Source organism: Zingiber officinale, chromosome 7A, assembly GCF_018446385.1.
Source record: "Zingiber officinale cultivar Zhangliang chromosome 7A, Zo_v1.1, whole genome shotgun sequence".
Classification (NCBI taxonomy): Eukaryota; Viridiplantae; Streptophyta; class Magnoliopsida; order Zingiberales; family Zingiberaceae; genus Zingiber; species Zingiber officinale.
The window spans coordinates 28,580,724-28,591,881 of record NC_055998.1 but is presented as its reverse complement, the minus strand read 5'-3'; positions in this window follow the sequence as shown (position 1 = coordinate 28,591,881).

Below are 11,158 nucleotides of genomic sequence, written 5' to 3'. Positions count from 1 at the left end.
AAAGAGATGTCTCCGAAGACATCAAATGAGATAGAGGACATGAAAGCAGTTCCTTATGCTTCGGTTGTAGGAAGCCTAATGTATGCAATGCTATGTACGAGACCTAATATTTGTTTTGCCGTGGGCATGGTTAGCAGATATCAGAGTAACCCTGGACAAGGACATTGGACTGCGGTAAAGCATATATTAAAGTACCTGAGAAGGACTAGAGATTATATGCTAGTTTACCAAGTAGACGATTTGCTCCCTGTGGGTTACACGGATTCAGATTTCCAATCAGATAAGGACAACAGTAAGTCTACATCAGGCTATGTGTTTACTTTAGGAGGTGGAGCCATTGCATGGAGGAGTGTTAAGCAGAAATGCGTTTCGGACTCAACCATGGAAGCTGAGTATGTAGCAGCCTCTGAGGCAGCTAAAGAAGCAGTATGGCTCAGGAACTTTCTAATGGACTTAGATGTGATTCCTGGTTTGCCCAAAATCATCACAATTTATTGTGATAATAGCGGTGCAGTTGCAAACTCAAATAAACCACGAGCTCATAAGGCAAGTAAACATATAGAGCGCAAGTACCACCTGATACGAGATATCGTGAAGCGAGGAGAAGTTGTCATCGCCAAGATTGCATCAGCGGATAACCTGGCAGATCCTTTCACTAAGGCCCTTCCGGCGAAAGCTTTCGATCGGCATGTGGAGGGAATGGGAATCAGATGTATGGTAGAAGATTTGACAGCTTAGTCATTAGTATAAGTGGGAGATTGTTGGAGTATATACTGAAAGCCTAAGCTTTGTAAACATTCATTATGAATAAAGAATCACATTTGGTCAAATTATCTACATTTATTTGTAGTTGTTCAATTAATTTATATTGTAGATAACATAGTATGTGGTGTCACATGCAGAAAATGATGTTATCAGTACCTTATAAATTATAAACAGTAGCTCACGACCAAAATGGAAAGGAACAAACCATTAGAAGGTCGTAGTGTAATTAGGTATTAGTTTATGTTGACTATATAATTACACTAGTACACTCAGAGTGTATTGAGTAGGACCATTTGAGGTCGTTTCTTTTATACTGACTTTATAAAGGAACAAAGACCTCGGTTATTATGGAAGTGTGTGCTCTTAATCCTAATATAATAACAAGCACATATATTTGATATTTATTTCTTTAATTTATCAATGGGTAAGATTTAGTTCGATGAATCAATAAACCCGATAAGTTGGGAAATGATATCACTTATAGTGTGTGTTGTTGATTATAGAAGGAAACTGTGTCCTAGAGATACTAGGTTGATAATGTCCCCAAGAGGAGCTCATAAGGATTGTCATGTTAAACTCTGCAGGTGGATTTAGTCCGACATGACAATAAGGTTGAGTGGTACTACTCTTGGACTTAGATATTAATTAAATGAGTTGTCAGTAACTCACTTAATTAGTGGACATTCAATATCTTAAACACAGGAAGACTAACACACTCATAATAAGAAGGAGCCCAAAAATGTAATTTGGGATTGGTGCGGTAGTTCAATAATAGTTCTCTAGTGGAATGAATTATTATTGATAAAATTAAGTTGTATGTTCGGGGCGAACACGGGATGCTTAATTTTATCGGGAGACCAAAACCAATTCCTCCTCTCGGTCCCTATCGTAGCCTCTTATTTATAGAGTACTATACCCACCTATACCCACCTTCTATACCCATCTAAAGGGGGCCGACCAAGCTAGCTTGGTAAGCTTGGGAACCAAGCTAGGGCCGACCTAAGCATGGGTTTAGGGTGGCCGGCCCTAGCTTGAACCCAAGCTAGAGAGGCCGACCATATTAAATTAAAAAGAATTTTAATTTTAATTTTTATTATGTGGAAGATATAATTTATTAAAGAGAATTAAAATTAAAATATCTCTCTTGTAAAAGATCTACAAAAGATTAAAGAAAGAGATTAAATCTCTTTCCTTATTTGTAGATTGGTGAGATATTTTATTTTCTCTTTAAAAATTATTCACATGTTGTAAAATTAATATTATGGAAATTTCTTTTTATCAACCATGAAAAGATTTTTGAAGAGAAATTTTAATTTTAAAATTTCCGGAAACAAATTAGGAAGTTTTAATTTGTTGATTAAAATTTGTCTAATTTACTTCCTTTTGATGTGGCCGGCCAATATAGTTTAATTGGGGAAATTTTATTTTATTTTTCTCAATTAAATCATGTCAAGGAAATTAAGGAAATTTTATTGTAATTAAATTTCCTAATTTGCCTAGACCAAGGAATATAAAAGAAGGGGTGAGGGTGCCTTCATGAGGTGAACCTCTATTATTTTCTCTCCCTCTTTTCCTTGGTGTTGTGGCCGGCCATCATCCTCTCCCTCTCTTCCTCTTGTGGTGGCCGAATACTTCATCTCTCTTGGAGTTCTTGTGGTGGCCGGATACTACTTGGAGAAGAAGGAGAAGAAGGAGAGAAAGCTTGCATCTCTTGGAGCTTGGTTGGTGTTTTGATCTTCATCCTTGGTGAAGCTTCCTTGTTGTGGCCGAACCTAACTAGGAGGAGAAGAAGGTGGTTGGTGGTTTCTCATCTCGGAAGACCGTTGCCCACACAACGTCCGAGGTTAGAAGAGGAATACGGTAGAAGATCAAGAGGTCTTTCTAGAAGGTATAACTAGTTGTTTTTTCTTTTCCGCATCATACTAGTTATTTATGGAAATAATACCAAATACAAGAGGCTTACGATTCTAGTATTTTGAATATATTTTTCGATGTTGTGTTATTTTGTTTTATTTTTCCTTGTGATTTGATTGTTCTTTTCGGTTAACCTAAAGTTATTTTAGGAAATTAAATATTAGCTTTCCATAAAAGGTTTTGTCTAGTCAGTGGTGATTGCTCCCATATCCAAGAAGGCCGTGTGCCTCGCCACGTCAGTACTGGGAACCAATTATGGAAATTAATATTTAATGGAATTAATAACTTAAGGTGATTTGGGTCGAACGTGTTAAGTTCCGTAGGAGACCCAAGTCAAAACCTAAAAGAACGAATAGATTAAGTTTTGGATCAAACGTGTTAAGTTCCGCAGGCGATCTAAAATTTAATTTAAAAGAACACATGGTAGCTAGGAAAAGGTTCAGACCTTTGTACAAAATTTTTGTACAGTGGAACCTCTAGGTTTTCCGTGTAGCAACCAACAGGATGATTATCTACATTTTGACTTGTGTCTTCAAATGGTACTCGATTCGATTTTTCTAGTATCCAAAGTCAGGTGTGCGGTACTATAGCCTTCTTGGTGGGCTATTTGAGAAAAAAAAAACCTCACACACACAGAGGAAAAATATTGAATGTTCCAAGACTAAGTCTCGGATTAGTAGTGCATGATAAAAAGAAATTTAAGAACTCAAGTGGTATTGCACTGACTTTAAGAAATGAAAGAATCGATTGAAAAAATTGACTGGAAGGGGTGATAGCACTGATTCCGACAACTCCAAAAATTTCAAAAATTATCATGAAGAAATTGCTTGAATGGTGGCTTCACCGCTTCAAAGTTACCCCGCTCTGACACCGATTGTAGGATCGAAAGCGCTAGAGGGGGGGGGGGGGGGGAATAATGCTCGTGGTTTTTTCACTTTTTTGAAAAAACTCGATTAGAATAACATAGCGGAATAAGGATAAAAAGAAAAAAAAATGCTCATAGTTTTTGGTTTTACTTGATTTAGAGCCTATGATGACTTCTACTTCAAGGCCCGCGATCAATGATCACTTTCATGGGCAATTCACTATCAATCCGTAACTTACAAGTACAAAAGATGATTACAAGACAAATATAACTTAATTGCTCTATAAGGAAAAATTATATCGACGACTTAAGGATCTAGAGAGTCACACTTTCAATCGTCGAAGTCATGTCACAGAGTCATAGGATAGTCTTTGAAGTAATGCGCAAGAGAAAGATCGCGAGAATGAGTTATATTGAAATCACTGCTCGAAGACTTCTTTTATAGATTGCTAGAGGCACCTCGGACGGTGTTGGAGGCGCCTTCGGAGTCTGTGTTGTTTATCTCTTTGAAGGCACTTTCATGCCAACCTCCAGGGTGCTTTTAGCTACCTAGAAGGTGCCTCCGTGACCTCCTGCATGAAGCCTTCGACCAGGGTGTCCAAAGCACCTCCAACATTATTAGAGGTGCCTCGAGCACTATTCACCTAAAGCCTTTTTGTGTATTTCACTTCCTGCAAGACATGTTAATCCAAAATACCAAACATACCCAACAAAATAAAGTTAGCACAATAAAATATGAATACTTTAACAATCTTTAGATTATCTGGTTCTGACTTTTAGATTTCTAGTGAAACCCTAGGTTGAACCGATGCCTACTGTTACCTCAATGGGGAACGTGTCATCACCTACTCCTCTAAGAAGAATTTACCTTTTGCTAAGCTGGTCCTCTAGACTATCTAGACTTTTGTTCATCATTTGAGACTTTAAGACTTTTCACTAGATGTCCGATCTTCGACCCATCCAGTCTTTCACTTGGTGTATGCGACCCCCATGACTCCACCTAGAATTTGAGACCCTAGGATTTCACTCAATGTCCTCAACCTACCAAGACTTTGCCCAGTCTCCCGGGCTAGAACTTTATTTCTTAACCGCAGCTAGGACTTTCCCTTTGTCTAAAATTACTTACGATTTTCCTGCACACTCAGTTCAACTTGTTAGAACAATAGTAACACTTAACTTAGAACCTATACCATTATTAAAACTCAAGTTGATTGTCTGATGCTCACTATATTAGCACTATAGAACTTTGATTTTAGTGCCTAAGATTTTATTGTATAGTTAGTTTGATTATCTTGACTCTACTCTTATTTATACTTGAGTTGATACTTAACTGGTTGATTTTAGAGATGATCTATTTGATATCTATACAGTCTCCTCATTATCCATGTATAAGTATCATGTACATCTGTTGTCTTGTTATATATATATATACATACTCAAATTACTATTGCATAGAGATTATTCATATTGTTGGATATGTTTGTATTATGGTTGCATACAGATAATCTACTCTTGCAGGTATGGTTCTTTACTATATAATTATCATTGCACTATATACATCCTGTCAACCATTGTCTCCCATTCGTGGTTGAGAGAATAGTCAACGACTGTTAGTATTTTTTATTGACCATTGCTCTGGGTATAACAAACTGCCAATCATACTCCTATATTGCTTTGGGTTTGCTAATTTTTCTTCTTGATCACTATCTATCTTGGTATTAGTTCTCATAGGTGTAGACACTACTTTAGCATTTTCTAAACCAAATTTCTTGATAATTTCCTTAGCAAATTTTGTTTGGTACACATGAGTTCCTTCACTAGTTTGTTTGACTTGCAATCCTAAAAGGAAACTCAATTCTCCAACTAGACTCATTTCAAACTCACTTTCCATGTGTTTGATAAATTCATGAAGAAACTCATTATTTGTTAAACAAAAATGATGTCATCAATGTAAACTTGGGCATCATCCTTAGATTTTAGACATAAGTTGGATCATAAAGCCCTTAGAGATTAAGAAGGATGAGAGTCTTTCATATCAAGCCTGGGGAGCTTGTTTTAACCCACATAAGGCTTTCTTAAGTTTATAAACATGATTTGGGTAATCTATGTTTTTAAATCTAGGTGGTTGCTTTATATAAATTTCTTCCTTAATAAACCCATTAAGGAACGCCAATTTCACATCCATTTGATGAAGTTTAAAATCCATGTGAGCAGTATATCCTAGTAAGATTTAGATGGACTCTAACTGAGCTATTGGAGGATAGGTTTCATCATAATCAAGTCCCTCAACTTGATCGAAACTCCCAGCCACTAACCTAGCCTTATTTCTAGTTATTCTACCTTGATCATCCAATTTATTTCTAAAAACTCATTTTGTTGTAACAATTGTACTAGCATTGAGTCTTAGAACCAATTCCCATACTTTACTTCTATCAAATTGGTTCAACTCTTCTTGCATTGATAGGATCCAATCTGTATTAATTAAGGTTTCATCAACCGATTTTGGTTCAAATTCAGATATTAGAGTAATTTGACTAGTATTATCTCTAAAGTAGGATCTAGTCCTTACTTCTTATGTAACATCTCCAATTACTTGGTCAATAGGATGACCTTGATGGTCCCTTAAGGTCCTAGAAATTGTAGGTTCATCACATTCACGATGATCATTATTTACATTGCTTCTTTCATCATCTAAAGCACCTTTTTCTACCCCTTGATCAATACCCCCTAAATGTAGGTTTTGAATTGCTTGGGTAATGTTTTGATTTCTTTCATTTCCTAGGGTAAGTACTAGTAGACTCATTAAATTCAACATTAGATGATTCCTCGATCATTTGAATCCTTTTATTATATACTCTATATCCTCTATTAGTAGATGAGTATCTAACTAAGATTCCCTCATCCAACTTAGACTCAAATTTTCCTAAGTTGTCTTTGGTATTTAGGATATAAACCTTGCAACCAAAGACCTTGAAATAGTGAATTGTAGGAATTGTGCCATTTCATAATTCAAAGGGTGTTTTTCCTAAAAACTTATGAATCAAAATACGATAGGTATTTAGGATATAGACCTTGCAACCAAAGACCTTAATAATAAGCGGTATTAACAGCTTCTGTCCACAAATAGCTAGGTAAAGAATAAGCATTAAGCATAGTCCTAGTTGCTTCTTGTAGAATTTAATTTTTTATTTCCACTACCTCATTTTGTTGGGGTATTCTTGGACAAGAAAACTCATACTTATACCCATTTTCTAAGCAAAACCTAGAAAAGTTAAAAATTTCAAGTTCTCCACCGTTATCACTCCAGATCCGATTGATTTTGAGATTTTTTCATTTTCTACTCTTTTACTAAATTCTATGATTATTCCTAGAGTGTCATCCTCATGCTTCATGAAGTAGACCCAAGCATATCTAGAAAAATCATCAACAATCACTAAGCAATATTTATTGCCTATTAATAAGGGAGTACTATGTGTTGGTGTAGGAAACACTAGATGATCAAACCTGTATTCTGATAATGGAAAAGGATTCAAAAGTTAATATGTCTTGTTGTCTAATAAGGTTGATTGAGCTTATAGGGAAGTCCTAAGTTGTCTTAGGCAAAAGTCCTAGTGGATTCTAGGTAGGTGAAAAACCCTAGGGGGTGATAATCCTAGGTCTTAAGAGGTGGTAACCCTAGGTGATGAAAAGTCCTAACTGCGGTTAGGCAGACGAAAAATCCTAAGGGGCGGTAACCCTAGGTCCTAGAGGGTGGTAACCCTAGGTGGAAAGTCTTGGCGGGTCGAGTGTTTCAGGCAAGATCCTAGAGTCGGGGACTCTAGGTTGAAATCCTGGTGGTTGCGAATTGGGTGGAGGTCTGAACGGGTCATGGAGTGGACGTCTAGCATGAAGACTGGAAGCCTTGGGCGCCGAGCAAAAGTCCAGTCGGTCTGGAAGATCAATTTGACAACATGTAACTTCTCTTGAGAGGAGTAGGTCAGGACGCATTCCCCGAAGAGAGAACAGTAGGCGTCAGTTCAACATAGAGTTTCGACGAAACTCAAAGTCAGAATCAGACAGTCGGAGGCTGTCAAATTTCATATTATATATATTATTTTTTGCCTGGACTAACTTTATTTTGCAAAAAATAAGGGGTTGGAAAAAACTGGTCCGGGCGCCCGGAACCCAAAAATTATCTGCAAGTTGATGTGGTGTGAGTCGGTTGGCCGAACCACGTGGTCCAGGCGCCCGGAATAGCCTATAAAAGCAACCTTCGACTTGGAGCTTAAGAACAACATTTTGAACAAGTTCCGCTTCTTCGAGCTGCTCAGAAAATGCCTCATCGACACTCGAAAGCTGCTTCGATGATGATTGCGCTAAGGATTCAACTCTCCAAGTCGTCGGTATTGTTGTATTTCAACGTTACTTGTACTTCAACTGTAAATCTTGTTGTAACCTTCGATTAATTAGTGATTGTCCATCGAAAGCACTCTCACATGTGGGCCTTGGAGTAGGAGTCATCACAGACTCTGAACCAAGTAAATCTTGGTATGCTTTCTCTTGTCTTTATCTTTTCATTATTACACTGCGTTTTACTCGATTGTTTTAAAATTAACGAATTATCCATGAGCGCTATTCACCCCCCCCTCTAGCACACAACGATCCTACACTATGACAATCAAAGAGGTATAAATGCAATAATTCTAATAGTAAAGAAGTACTAGTTAGAGTTTTACCTTTGTGTGATGACTTAGATTGCTTGCCCTCTTGGCATGCATTAGACATTTTGTTCTTGACATATTTGACCTTTGGTAGTCCTTTTACCAACTCCATTTTGGCTACCTTGGCAATGCTCTTCATGTTGATGTATCCAAGTCTTCTATGCTATAGCCATCTTTCTACTTCTTTTGATATAAGACACTTAGTAGAAATGTTAGAAATATAGGAAAGATTGACATAATAAAGGTTTGTTTTCCTATACCCTTCCAACATAACAATTTTCAAACTATTATGTTTAGCCAAACATTTATTTGAGTGAAGCTCTACTTTATATTCGGTATCACATAATTGGCTAACACTAAGCAAATTAAATTTCATATTCTTAATTAGTAGTACTTTATGAATGGTGAATGTAGGTGATACCTCAATTGTACCTCTTGCTATAATCTTAAGCTTCCCACTATTTCCAAATGATACCACTCCTTTCTTTATGTAGTTGATTGTGGATAACTTTCTCACATCACATGTCATATGTCTTGAGCAACTGTTGTCCATAATTCACCTGTTTGAATCCTTATTTTCTTCTACCTAAATAATATGAAACACACAACTCTTTGGTATCCATGCACATGATCCGGTAACATCATGCAAATATTTCTTATGAACCCAAGCTTGTTTTACATTGCTCTTAATGATTGACTTCTTAGGCGTGTTATTTCTTCCTTTAAGAGAAACATATACTACCTCTTTAGTCTTGGGTCTATATCCTAATCTGACCTTGTTATAAATGGCTCTTTGGTTACTAAGAATCATATCAAGATATTTTGATCCGTTTGTGAATTTTTCTAAGCATGTTCTTAATTCAATCACTTGATTCTTCAAATTATCATTTTCTTCTTTAAACAAGTTTGATTCACTAGATATACATGTATCATTCCTAATTGACTTAATTTCAATCTTTAAGGCCTTAACCCTAGATTGTGACTTTACTAGAGCATTCTTGAGATAAACAATAGTTTTATAAAGAAGTTCTACTTTGGGAGATTCTTTTACCTCATCGTCACAAGATGACGATTCATCTTCACTTGAATCCTCTTCACTTGTTGCTTCCTCTTCACTTTAAGCTTCTTCTTTACTAGATTCTTCCTTATCATCTTCAAAGGCCATGAATGCCATGTGTTGGGTGACATGGCATAACTCATTTTCATCTGATAAGTCAATGCTTTGGGTGCCCCATGTAGCTTGAGCCACCATGACCTCCTTCTTTTCCTTATCTTTTTTCTTTTTTCAATTCTGGATAGTTTAGCTTGATGTGCCATTTCTTGTTGCATTCATAGTAAATAACATTAGTGTTAAAATTTGAACTTTGACTGCTTTTACCTTTTGAAGGTTGGAACATTTTCTTCACATCCTTTCTTTTGAACCTCCTTGTTCTTCTCATCATCTTCTTGAGATAGTGAGCCACTTCACTAGCCAACATCTATTCATCGCTATCCAATGACTCTTGATTTGACTCAGATGATGAAGATTCTTCCTTCTTTTCTTTCTTTTTCTTCTTCTCCTTCTTTTCTACAATAAGAGCTATGCCTTTCTCTTTTGAAGACACATTAACTTGTTCATGAAATTCAAATTCATAAAACAATTCATTAAGTTTAACTAAAGAGAGATCTCTAGAAATATTATATGCATCAACCAATGCCCATAAGGTGTTTCTAGGAAAGACTTGAAGGACATATCTTATTAGATCCACGTTGTCAATTTTCTCACCTATCATGTGAAGTCCAGTCACTATTTCTTTGAATCTACCGTGCATTTTGCTCACGATTTCATTGGTAATTTTGGTGAAGGTTTGAAGTTGACTCAAAAAGAGATTCCTCTTGGCTCTTCTTGATTTACTTAATCCTTCATTTAACTCAATAAGCTTCTCCCAAAGCTCTTTGGTGGAGTTGAATGGTCCTACTTTGTTTAGTTGCTCCTTAGATAATCTACATTATAGGGTTGTTGTGGTTTTTGTTGATGCAGTTTACACTAACGGTCTAACTCAGGTTTTGACGAATGATAAGTAAGTTAAGTTAGGTTTGTTGTGATCTAACCACTTGATTAAGCATGCAGGAAATCCAGCTAGGTCGACGGGCCGATCGGATAGCTGTCACGAAGTCTAGATAGGTCGACGGGCTGATCGGATATCTGGCAAGAAGTTCAGCTAGGTCGACGGGATGATCGGATAGCTGATATGAAGTCCAGATAGGTCGACGAGTTGACCAAATATCTGGCAAGAAGTCCAGCTAGATCAATGGGCCGACCGGATAGTTGGCATGAAGTCCAGATATGTCGACGGGTTGACCAGATGTCTAGCAAACTGGTAAGTTAAGGTAAGTTACTAGGGGAGAGTGACCTTGTGAGGACGTATCCCTGTTGAGGGACAGTAGGCATCGACCCAATTTAGGTCCATTTCGGATCCTTAATATGAGACCTTGATTAGTTCCTAGTCTTGGGAGGATAGGAACTAATTTATACTGCTCATTATTATTGTGCTAACATTTATCATGCAGGTTATTATTTTGTTTATTGGAATAACGTGGTTTTGTAGGACAAAGGAACAAAATTACCTTCGGATGAACAATGTCCGAAGGCGCCTTCATACTGTTCATAGAAGGTGCTTTCTATGGCTATAGAAGGCACTTTCCGCAGGATAAAGTTTGGCTGAAATTGTGGATAAGTGCCAGGCTGTTCGAGATTGAATTTGCCTCATTGGAGGTGCCTTCTATGGCTATGGAAGGTGCCTTCCATGCCTTTTATAAATCTGTCTTGAGAAGACATTGATACAACACTGATATACGAGCTACTGAGCATTCGTTTGAGCTTTTGACTGCTCCAGGCTCCTGCTATGACTTTGCTGCGAAGCTGCTATACTCG